The sequence below is a fragment of the Schistocerca serialis genome, chromosome 12 (assembly GCF_023864345.2).
Source record: "Schistocerca serialis cubense isolate TAMUIC-IGC-003099 chromosome 12, iqSchSeri2.2, whole genome shotgun sequence".
NCBI classification, from domain to species: Eukaryota; Metazoa; Arthropoda; class Insecta; order Orthoptera; family Acrididae; genus Schistocerca; species Schistocerca serialis.
In genome coordinates this window covers 73,543,580-73,556,610 of record NC_064649.1, presented here as the reverse complement: position 1 = coordinate 73,556,610, position 13,031 = coordinate 73,543,580, and positions in this window count along the sequence as shown.

Here is a 13,031-nt window from a genome sequence, read left to right as displayed (position 1 = left end):
CTGCTGTAGAATAATAGTCTTTGGCTGAATGTGGTGAAGCGGTATATTATGTTCAAGCATAATGAGAGAAAAATTACTTGATGACGACGCGGTATGCTGCATATCATCGCTACATCCACAGGTAAAATAGTTTTGATTATCATTACGTGTGTTAATGCAATTTTTCTGCTGTTTTTGGGATTAAATACCCGCCCATAAATACACATTTGCGATTGCTGATTTTGAAAACAGTTGACACATTTTGTTATCGACAGATACATTAATTTTGCATACAATGTCTTTTTTTAACTCTATTTTTCTACGTTTAGATGTTAAATAATAGGTGTTGACCGGAAACACATATCTGTTAATGCCTTATTTGAAGACAGTTGAAAATCTTGGTTATTTAAAGCTGAATCCCTTTCTCGAAGTGACAGGCAGTTACGGGTCAACAGAAACCTCCGATCTTACTCGTCGGCTTTGACCCGTGACGTAAGCGTGTTGTGGTGTGTGACGTCATAACGTCATTCCTTAGTCATAGATCTTAATGGCTTCACTTCGAGGCATAGATAATAAAGCAGTTCTGTGTTCTAATAAGCTTTTGCTGTTATGTTTCAATTTCGTTTTTTACTGATTACTTAATAAAGTAGGATCAGTTTATTCTATCTCGTGAGATTTTTTTTTTAAAGCCAAAAAACACTTATCAGCTACTGAAGGCAGCTACAACACTAGAAAAATCGCTTCTCGGCTTTTGACAAGATATTGCTTCATAAAGTAGGATCAGTTTATTCTATCTCGTGAGATTTTTTTTAAAAAAGCCTAAAAAACACTATTGCTTAATAAAGTAGGATCAGTTTATTCTATCTCGTGAAATTTTTTTTTAAAAAGCCAAAAAACACTTATTAGCTACTGAAGGGAGCTACAACATTAGAAGAATCGCTTCTCGGTTTTTGACAAGATATTGCTTAGTAAAGTAGGATCAGTTTATTCTATCTCGTGAGATTTTTTTTAAAAAAGCCAAAAAAACACTATTGCTTAATAAAGTAGGATCAGTTTATTCTATCTCGTGAGATTTTTTTTAAAAAGCCAAAAAAACACTATTGCTTAATAAAGTAGGATCAGTTTATTCTATCTCGTGAGATTTTTTTTTAAGCCAAAAAACACTTATTAGATACTGAAGGGAGCTGCTTAATAAAGTAGGATCAGTTTATTCTATCTTGTGAGATTTTTTTTAAAAAAAGTCAAAAAACACTTATTACGTACTGAAGGGAGCTAGAACATTAAGAACAATCGCTTCTCGGCTTTTGACAAGATATTGCTTAATAAAGTAGGATCAGTTTATTCTATCTCGTGAGATTTTTTTTTAAAAAAGTCAAAAAACACTTATGCCTTTGACAAGATCAATGTTTATCTCTCTCGCATTCCTTTGTTTCTCAATATTCTCCTCAGCTCTTTCATCTCTGTAATACATGCTCTCTGGCGACTTGTGACGTCATTGTTCAAAGCCGACGGGTTGTATCCCCTGCTGCACTAGTCCCGATTTTTTTCGTCGTTTTGCGTGGTTTTGTATGGCGGTCGGTGGCTACATTTGTGTATATTTAGTTTCTCCCCACCCAAAAACCCCCAATTTCCCACGCTTGTCCCGTTAGTCATTAGGCTTTTTGTGAAACCTGTGTATTTCAGTGTTTATGATACGTATGCGATGTTTTTATATCCGCCATATTGGAATTGTCGTTTATGGTCGTTTCCGCCATATTTGTGACGTCATGGGTCAAAGCCGACGGGTAAGATCGGACGCTTCTGTATTTCCGTTAAATAATAGGTGTTGACCGGAAACACATATCTGTTAATGCCTAATTTGAAGACAGTTGAAAATCTTGGTTATTTAAAGGTGAATCCCTTTCTCGAGGTGACAGGCAGTTACGAGACTCCAGTAGAAGCCGTACAAAAGAAACATCTTCAGTTGTTTCACCACTTATTTAGGACAGATACTCACAGAAATGTGCTGTAATGAAATCTTTCGAAATTGATAATGCTATCGCATTATTTAACATTTGAAAAATGCAACAGTATTTGCCCTCATAAATTTCTGAAAGTAGGAGCCTATAATTTTTTTAATTTGCAAGATCGCAAAATTACCAATGGTAATCTTCGATGACGCAAGGATGGCAGTTACCGGCAGTCAAACCTATATGATCTGATACGAAAGCATGATAATTCGGTATTTGTTAACGTAGTGCAATTTAATATGAGATAAAAAACGTTATTGTAGTACTACTATTTAGATGAAGAGAAAATTATTTGACTGTAAAGTTAAATTTTTTTAATGCTTTACTAAACTTGGAAATGTTTTGTGACTGAAAGATTAAAAGTCCACAGTCGTAGACAATGAGAAATAACATTTGAAGAAACTTTCAGAGGATGAGAATTTTTTACGTAGTTAATATTACTAAATATTTTTGTGAAACGGATTTTTTAAAATAAATTTATTTAGGTTAGTTAGTCCATAAATTACGGAGAATGCTTGAAAAATGCGACGTAAAGAGCTTTTCATTCTATGGACTGTTCGAGTTTCCCCCATGATATTTAGAAAAATTATGCGGAAGACAGCCCATCGTTTGTTGCTACGAAAAGTTTAACTGGCCCAGTTCAATTCCCTGCCGGCTCGAGTTTTTCTTCGCTCGGCGACTGGGTGTCTTGTCTTTAATTTCATATCGTCGTAGCTAACAATAAAATCGCTCCACTGCAGTTTCCATTACTGAGCTGGCTGAATGGGCAAGAACCGAAAGCTAATTTTAAAAAAAGTTTAACGTAAGCGCATTGCTATGTGCCATAAAGCAATAATAAAACGGACACGATATTAGATTAGAGAAATGATCCATTTCATACTGTAGAAAATAATTTAAAGTTTTCAGATATCCATTTGACGTCTGTACTCTTAAAATATGTGCTATAATTCATGGTGTTACTATGGAGAGATGCTGTGCTGCATCATGGACTATGTCAGGTGATAGTACCATGTATTGCTCAATCTTTAACTTAAGGAAGACATCATATAATTAGAAGATTTTGTAGTGGTTTCAGTCTAGGAAAAAACTGTTTATTTGTACCGCTCTTAACTTTTTTCTTTCAACAACCAGAAGTAATTTCAATTTTTTACCTGTTTCGTGATATTTTATTAGGATCTTTTCCCAGTTATTACAGGCTCTATGTCCTTATATTTTTTTATCATCTTATTATACCATGAATTCTCTTTCGTCAAAAAATAGTACGAAGCATGAGTATTATAGTAGTAGCGAAAATATATTTCGCACGGTCTAAAACCACGTAACATTAAAATAGAAAATCGTAAAATACATGGGTACATAGCACTAGCCATACTAAATTCCCTGGGGAAATTTGATGGAGCTTAAGACCACAAGATTACTGATTTCAGGCGCTGTCACTCATCTCCAGATCTGTTAAAAATATAAAAGTAAATTACCACACTATATTCGTAGGTAGACACTACCCTATCTTAGAGGAGAACTATTAGTTTCACTGACATGCATACAAAAATGAAATTGTATTCGACTTCTTACATTTCAGATGCATTTTGATTTTTGCCAAAAATTCTTAAAATAAACTTTTTATGTTTTTTGTTGTTAACATTTGTAGTATGACCTCTTTTATTTCATGAACTGTTCGCAAAATGGAAAGGGAGATTTTCGGCTAGTGGGAACACGCACCAAGGCACGATTAAACCTCTTAACTTTTGTATCATGCGAGGAACTGAAGCAAGTATTTTTTAATAGAACTGTAGTCTTTTTTGCTGCTTACAGAAACTTTCCTTCAAAAGATAAGGACAGGAATGGAACGCTTGTTGATGTTAGCTTTGAAAGTTTTCGAAAAAAGCGTCTGAAAATGTTGTAAAATTGCAAGGCAACGCTGTCAGAATCGGTTACTGAAGTGTAAAAACCGCCAAGTGAGATACTCACGTCCGACTACGTCGCTATAATGCAAAAAGAAGATAAACGTGCTTCTCTTGGTCGTACTTCGTACGACACATGTACAGGATCAATTATGATTTTTGTAAATGGAAATGTGTGCTAACTCTTAGCATATCAGAATGAACTATTTCGGATGTGTAGTGTAGCTCCTCATGCTAAAGTGAATACCTTTTGTGAAAACAAATAAAAAGTTGAAAGACCTGATACAAGTACGAAGACTGATATGACAGCTCCATTTTTCTTAAAACTTGGATAACTACCCCTGAACAAAAGCAATGAAAGAATGAACCCCATAATATCCGCTTACCCAACTAGTGGTAAAAGTCTGGAGCCTCTTACATCATTTAAATATCTAGAAATAAAAATAGTTGGCGTGAAAAGGAAAGATAATTTGTAAGTAAAAGTAAAGAAGACGAACGGGCACCTACATTTGTTGGGAACACTGTAAAAGCTCATCGCATGCATTACCTTAACACATGGTCGACGCCCTTGTCACCAGTTAATGAGTACTGCTTCACTGTTTACAGTGGATATCAAGTACGTGTGACCATATATCGAACGATTTTAGAGATGAGTTACTAGGCAGGTAATATGTCAGTGTAGCCCATACCAAAGAGTGGCCCCTCTGTTAAGATGAAACAGTTGTAATAAATTACAATATCTGATTGAAGACTTAGAGGCAACAATAAACTACGGATATTTTTACATTCGTGGTCCCGCATGTTTATTTCCAACAAGACAGCAACAACGTGCTTATCAAACAGTAATTACACTCTAAGACAAATAAACGACGCACCACGAAGGAATTATCCGAATGGGACGGAAATGGTGGTGCGTCGTTTTTCATTTTTTGGTTATTTTTATTTATTTGGCTTAGAGGGTATTTTGATTCAGCACAGTTCACAATGCCTCCCGTCCGAGTTTAATTTATTATCAGATCGACGCTGACAATATTATTTCAGACTTACTGCGTGTACATACTCGGAACTAACTTCGAAGTAGCAGTCATCTATTCAGTCACCAGCCGAAAAAAATTGCTTCGTCTGGCATTTACTTTCATTTGTTTCCTGTAAACATTCCAGGTCACTCGAGAACATGGCAAAAAATTAACATTGAGCTACTGTAATGCGTCGTTAAAACTGCTTTAAAATTTGTCATTTGTTATTGTTAAATCAAAGACAAATCAGGAATTGATCGCGTAGTTTGCCTGCAGTGAGCCTTTAAGGAGACAAAGTGAAAAAAATGGAAATTTACCTTCGAAGGCTTTCGTTGTAAGTTTTCTTACGATTTTCGTTAAGATATAATTGAACAACAATGCCTCAAATCGCTTTGTTCATCTTTTGGTAATCTGTCCTCCTCTGATGGGACTGTTTACGATTGCTTTACTTGGCTGAATCATGGAAGTTTTCCGTCGGCAAAAAATTTCGTGAAATTCGACCACTATTAGTAACATTTACTATATTTCATATGAAATATTTTTTACTGGAATGATGTGAAACGAGTCAGATTATAGGATATGTACACATGATCAATTGATATATTCTTTTTCAATCCTACTCAAGCATCTACAATTAAAATAAGTTTTGTTACACGCTACCAATTTGTAAATAAGATTTCATTTATGGAAAAGAAATGGTTTTAGGCTAATTTAGAGCTTGCTTTGCTACCAATCAGACATTTTGTGTTTTTATGTAAAATGGTTCAAATGGCTCTAAGCACTATGGGACTTACCATCTGAGGTCATCAGTCCCCTATACCTAGAACTAATTAAATCTAACTAACCTAAGAATATCACACACATCCATGCCAGAGGCAGGATTCGAACCTGCGAATGTAGCAGCCGCGTGGTTCCGGACTGAATCGCCTAGAACCGCTCGGCGACAGCGGCCGGCTGTTGTTGGGTAAATGGTCGAGAAATTCTCATGATGCATGTCGAATTACTTTCTGAGACACTGACTGCTTTTAAAGATCAGTTTACTTCTGACAATGTGGATAAGGACATTCGGCTCAAATTGTGATTTAAAACCAACTCTATGGAGAAGTATCTACAAGATGTCTAGAGGATAAGTCATCCAATAAATCAGGAAACTCACCACTTAATTTTAGAAGATAACTAAACGCTCACGACGGTTACAGCGTGTATTTAAAGCAAACATGTTTTGCATCGTCATAGTAGCGCTATTACCGGCCGTCTTACGGGACTAGGGCAAAATTAGAATAGACATCATTTTTCAGATGTAGAAACACGCCTACCAACTTTCGTTTATTTCACACAACTTGTTGTTCGTTTTGTGATTTTATTTTCCCGTCGATGTATGTTCGTATTACTCGGTAACTGTGTTTAAGTGGTACACTCAGAATGAAACGACTTGGCGTCGATCCTTTGTCAGCTCTAGGATATTTATCTGCCACCATTAGATTTTTCACCTATGACCATGTTTCTTAATGGGTAAAATGACGAACTGCACCGAGGTTCCTCAAAGGTCGGACGGAGGCAATAGCATAGCAACCCTAATAAGGTACGAGGCGTGTTTTTTAAGTAAGTACCGTCTTGAAATTAAAAAAAGACGTGCTGAGATATCTCAATAATTGTATTTTTACATAAAAAGCCTGTGCCTTAATCTACTCTTCTACATAATTTCTGTCAATATTAAGGCACTTGTCATAACGTTGTACCAGTTTTTGAATACCCTCCCGATAGAAGTCTGCCGCCTGACTTGTTGACCACTGCATCACCACTGTTTTGACTTCATCGTCTTGAAGACGCTGACCGCCCAGGTGTTTCTTCAAGTGCAGGAACAGATGGTAGTCACTGGGCGCAAGATCGGGGCTGTGCGGAGGATGATCTAGAGTTTCCCATCGAAAAGACGTGATGAGATTTTTGGTCTGATTCGCCACATGCGGACGGGCATTGTCTTGCAGCAAAACGATGCCCTTGCTCAACTTGCCACGTCTTTTGTTCTGAACTGAACGGCGCAGATTGTGCAATGTCTCACAGTAAGCTGATGTATTGATTGTCTCATTAAAAGTCAGAAATTTCACAAGCAATATTCCTTTTCTGTCCCAAAAAACTTTGCACATGATTTTCCGGGCAGAAATTGTTTGCTTAAACGTCACTTTTCTGGGTGAATTTGAATGCCGCGATTCCATGGACTGTTGCTTTGGTTCTGGTGTGACGTAGGCCACCCATGTTTCATCGCCCGTAACAATTTGGCTTAAGAAATCGTTATGGTACCGCTCAAGGAAAGTCGATACACTGTCTAAATGTTCGGTTTTGTGCACATACGTCAACATTTTCGGTACCCAACGTGCGCACAATTTTCGGTAATTCAAGTGCTCGATGACAATGCCATACAAAACACTACGAGAAACACTAGGAACGTCATCCCGCAAGGAGGAAATCGTAAAGCGTCTGTTTTCTCTCACCTTATTGTCCACTTTCGCCGCGCGGGATTAGCCGAGCGGTCTCAGGCGCTGCAGTCCTGGACTGTGCGGCTGGTCCCGGCGGAGGTTCGAGTCCTCCATAGGGCATGGGTGTGTGTGTGTTTGTCCTTAGGATAATTTAGGTTAACTAGTGTGTAAGCTTAGGGACTGATGACCTTAGCAGTTAAGTCCCATAAGATTTCACACACATTTGAACATTTCTTTTTGTCCACTTCCTACACCAAACTTTCATTAACGACCGAAGGACGCCCACTCCGCTGTTCATCATGCACATTTGTGCGGCCATCTTTAAATGCTCTCACCCACTTTCTTACCATTCCATAACTCATAATGTTTTCTCCGTAACTGCGCAGATCTCACGATGAATGTCGATCGCCTTTAGGCCTTTAGCACTAAGCAATCTTGTAACAGCCGGTACTTCACAGTCGCCGGGACTCAAGACTATCGGAGGCATCTTAAACACTCAGTACACAACGTAAACAAGGAAGAATCAGACTGTAATGGCGTCAGTGCGTAGATTAAGGTACAAGCTTTCATGGACAAATAAAATTATTGAGATATCTTAGCACGTCTTTTTTTAAAATTTAAAACAGTACTTCCTTAAAAAAACACGCCTCGTAATAGGACCGTTCCTAGTATGGCACTGCGGTGTGCAACGAATCTTCGGGTTGATGGCAGCTTTATCTATTTTATTTATAAACTACAATTCGGTCCGAACAGGCTTCGGAAGGCCCAACAGTACTGACCGATTTCCATGTCATCCTTGGCCTACAGACGTCTATGGATACGAATATAGAGGGGCGTGTCGTCAACGTACCGCTCTCCCGGCGGTTGTCAGTTTTCGTTGTCGGTCTGTTTGGTGATATAAGTGAATGACCTTCCACTTAACATTCATCAAGCAGAATTGATACTTTTTGTAGACGATATTGATGATGTATACTAAGGTAACAGACGTCATAGAATACATTCTACACTACTGGCCACTAAAATTGCTACACCAATAACAAATGCAGGTGATAAATGGGTATTTATTGCACAAATATATTATGCTAGAACTGACATGTGATTATATTTTCTCGCAATTTCGGTGCATAGATCCTGAGAAATCAGTACCCAGAAAAACAACCTCTGGCCGTAATAACGGCCTTGATACCCCTGGGCATTGAGTCAAACAGAGCTTGGATGGCGTGTACAGGTACAGCTGCCCATGCAGCTTCAACACGATACCACAGTTCATCAAGAGTAAAGACTGGCGTATTGTAACGAGCCAGATGCTCCGCCACTATTGACCAGACGTTTTCAATTGGTGAGAGATCTGAAGAATGTGCTGGCCAGGGCAGCAGTCGAACATTTTCTGTATCCAGAAAGGCCCGTACAGGACCTGCAACATGCGGTCGTGCGTTATCCTGCTGAAATGTAGGGTTTCGCAGGGATCGAATGAAGGTTAGAGCCACGGGTCGTAACACATCTCAAATGTAACGTCCACTGTTCAAAGTGCTGTCAATGCGAACAAGAGGTGACCGAGACGTGTAACCAATGGCACCCCATACCATCACGCCGGGTGATACGCCAGTATAGAGATGACGAATACACGCTTCAAATGTGCGTCCACCGCGATGTCGCCAAACACGGATGCGGCCATCATGATGCTGTAAACAGAACCTGGATTCATCCGAAAAAATGACGTTTTGCCATTCGTGCACGCAGGTTCGTCGTTGTGTACACCATCGCAGGCGCTCCTGTCTATGATGCAGCGTCAAGGGCAACCGCAGCCACGGTCTCGGAGCTGTTAGTCCATGCTGCTGCAAACGTCGTCGAACTGTTCGTGCAGATGGTTGTTGTCTTGTAAACGTCCCCATCTGTTGACTCAGGGATAGAGATGTGGCTGCACGATCCGTTACAGCCATTCGGATAAGATGCTTGTCATCTCGACTGCTAGTGATACGAGGCCGTTGGGATCCAGCACGGCGTTCCGTATTACCCTCCTGAACCCACCGATTCCATGTTCTGCTAACCGTCAGTGGATATTGACCAACGCGAGCAGCAATGTCGCGATACGATAAACTGCAATCGCGATAGACTACAATCCGACCTTTATCAAAGTCGGAATCGTGATGGTACGCATTTCTCCTCGTTACACGAGACATCACAACAACGTTTTATCAGGTCATCAGGCAACGCCGGTCAACTGCTGTTTGTGTATGAGAAATCGGTTGGAAACTTTCCTCGTGTCAGCACGTTGTTGCTGTAGCCACCGGCGCCAACCTTGTGTGAATGCTATGAAAAGCTAATCATTTGCATATCACAGCATCTTCTTCCCGTCTGTTAAATTTCACGTCTGTAGCACGTCATCTTAGTGGTGTAGCAATTTGAATGGCCACTAGTGTAATATCGTACCTGACTTCCTTATGTCCAGCATAGGGCAGCATTTCGGCGTGGCATAGAGTCAACATGTGATTGGAAGTCCCCTGCAGAAATATGGAGCCATGCTGCCATAACTGCGAAAGTGTTGTTCGTGCAGGATTTTGTGGATGAACTGATTATGTCCTATATGTGTTCGATACGATTCATTTCGGAAGATCTGGGAAGCCAAATCATTCGCTCAAATTGTCCAGAATGCTCTTCAAGCCAGTCGTGAACAACTGTGGCGCGAGGACATGGCTCATTGTCATCAATACAAATTCAATCACTGTTTGGAAACATGAAGTCCATGAATGGCTCCAAATGTTCTCCAGGTAGCCGATCATAACCATTTTCAGTTGGTAATCAGTTCAGTTGGACCAGAGGATCCAGTCCATTCCATGTCACCACCAGCTTGCACAGAGCCTTGTTGAGAACTTGGTTCCAAGGCTTCGTGGGGTCTGCGCCAAACGCCTATCCCACCATCAGCTCTTACCAACTGAAATCAGGACTCATCTATGCGGACTACGATTTTCCAGTCGTCTAGAGTCCAACCTATATGGTCAGGAGCCCAGGAGAGGCACTACACGGGATTCTGTGCTGTTAGCAAAGGCACTCATGTCGGTCGTCCGGTGCCATAGCCCATTAACGCCAAATTTCGCCGCACTGTCCTAACGCATACGTTCGTCGTACGGCCCACTCTGATTTCTGCGGTTATTTCACACAATGTTCTTCTCTGTTAGAACTGACGACTCTACACAAATGCCGCTGCCCTCGGTCGTTAAGTGAAGGCCGTCGGGCACTGCGTTCTCCGTGGCGAGAGGTAATGCCTGATATCTGGTATTTTCGGTATATACTTGACACTGTGGATTTCGGAATATTGAATTCCCTAATGGTTTCAGAAATTGACTGTGCAATTCGTCTAGCTCAAATTATCCCTCCCTGTTCAAATTCTGTTAATTCTTGTCGTGCGGTCATTATCACGCCAGAAAGCTTTTCGTTCAAACGGCTCTGAGCACTATGGGACAACATCTGAGGTCATCAGTCCCCTAGAACTTAGAACTACTTAAACCTAACTAACTTAAGGACATCACACACATCCATGCCCGAAGCAGGATTCGAACCTGCGATCTTAGCGGTCGGAAAGCTTTTCACAGCTCTGTTATACCTAGTGTACGCGATACTACCGCCACCTGTATGTGTCCATTTCGCTATCCAATGACTTTCGTTATCTCAGTTTAATAAATCCCAGTAGAAAGAAAACAACAGAAGAAATTGCAGCCAACGTCCTCAGTTATTTTCTGGCTATGTCTCACTGTCTCCCCTATAGTTTTTACCCTCATAGCTCTGTCTTCTATCGTGGAAGTTATTCGCAGATCTCTTAACACATGTCTAATCATACTGTCTCTCCTTCTTGGAAGTGTTTTGCACGTGTTCCTTTCGTTATCGATTCTGCAGAACGTCTCCTCAGTTCTTATCAGTCCACATAAGTTTCAACACCTTTCCACAGCACCCCATCTCAAAGGCTTTGATTCTGTTCTATTCCGGTCTTCCAACAGTAATATGATTTTCTTGTATGCAGTGATGTGCACAAAGCGAACTTTCTCGGAAATTTGTTCCTCAAATTGACAATGGTGGTTGGTACTAGTAGATTTCTCTTGGTCAGGATTGCATGTCCTAGTCTGATTTTTATGTTCTACTTGCTTCGTCCGTCATTTTGACTCCAAGGTCGTAAAATTCTTTCACCTCATCTGCTTTGTCGTCACCAATTATGACATTAAATTTATCCTTATTCTCATTTCTACTATCCGCATAACTTCCGACTTTCTTTTGTTTACCATGAATCTGTATTCTGTTCTCATCAGACTCTTCGTTCCATTTAACAGCTCCTCTCATTTGCCTTCTCTTTCACTAAGGAAAATAATGTCATCAGCGAATCCTCTCATTGATATCCTGTTAACCTCAATTCTAATCCTAAACCTTTATTTTTCTTTCCTTCTTCGCTTCTTCGACGTATGCATTTAGTACTCAAGGAGTCAGTATCACTGTTTTACCCCCTCTTTAATCCGAGCACTACTTTTTTAGTTTGCTATTCTGTTAACCTCTCTTAAATAGTCTTATATTCTCGTTACACTGAGAATATCAACAATGTAATTCATTCGGAAGTCGTATTTCACTTCGGACACAACAGGTGCATTTACGGAATTACTGGTTTTATAAATCTGAATCACAGTTGTAAGACTATGTGTCGACACGAAGGAGTTATACTCTTTATTGAGAAACAAAGCATCATATCTCAGAGGCAGATCCACAGTCACGTTCAACTTCTACATTACAATACATATGTTTCGAAATAAAAATGGTTATCACTGTGTAATGTACACAATGGACACATCACGAACAGGTGTGTTTTCGTTTTCTAGATAGTGTAACCAACGTGGATGCTGCAGGCAGATGTTAGTGACGAAACATAAGCAGTCTCAAACGCACAATTGATTCGAATCGTTGTACGATACTTTTCCGCCGTCTAGTTCCTTACCTCAATGTACATATACAGGGTGTTTCAAAAATGACCGGTATATTTGAAACGTCAATAAAAACTAAACGAGCAGCGATAGAAATACACCGTTTGTTGCAATATGCTTGGGACAACAGTACATTTTCAGGCAGACAAACTTTCGAAATTACAGTAGTTAAAATTTTCAACAACAGATGGCGCTGCGGTCTGGGAAACTCTATAGTACGATATTTTCTACGTATCCACCATGCGTAGCAATAATATGGCGTAGTCTCTGAATGAAATTACCCGAAACCTTTGACAACGTGTCTGGCGGAATGGCTTCACATGCAGATGAGATGGGACGATGGGACTGCAACATGGGGCTTTTCGGTTCCCCATATGCGCCAGTTCTGTTTATTGACGAAGCCGTCCAGGTAAAAATAAGCTTCGTCAGTAAACCAAATGCTGCACACATGCATATCGCCGTCATCAATCCTGTGCACTATATCGTTAGCGAATGTCTCTCGTGCAGCAATGGTAGCGGCGCTGAGGGGTTGCCGCGTTTGAATTTTGTATGGATAGAGGTGTAAACTCTGGCGCATGAGACGATACGTGGACGTTGGCGTCATTTGGACCGCAGCTGCAACACGGCGAATGGAAACCCGAGGCCGCTGTTGGATCACCTGCTGCACTAGCTGCGCGTTGCCCTCTGTGGTTGC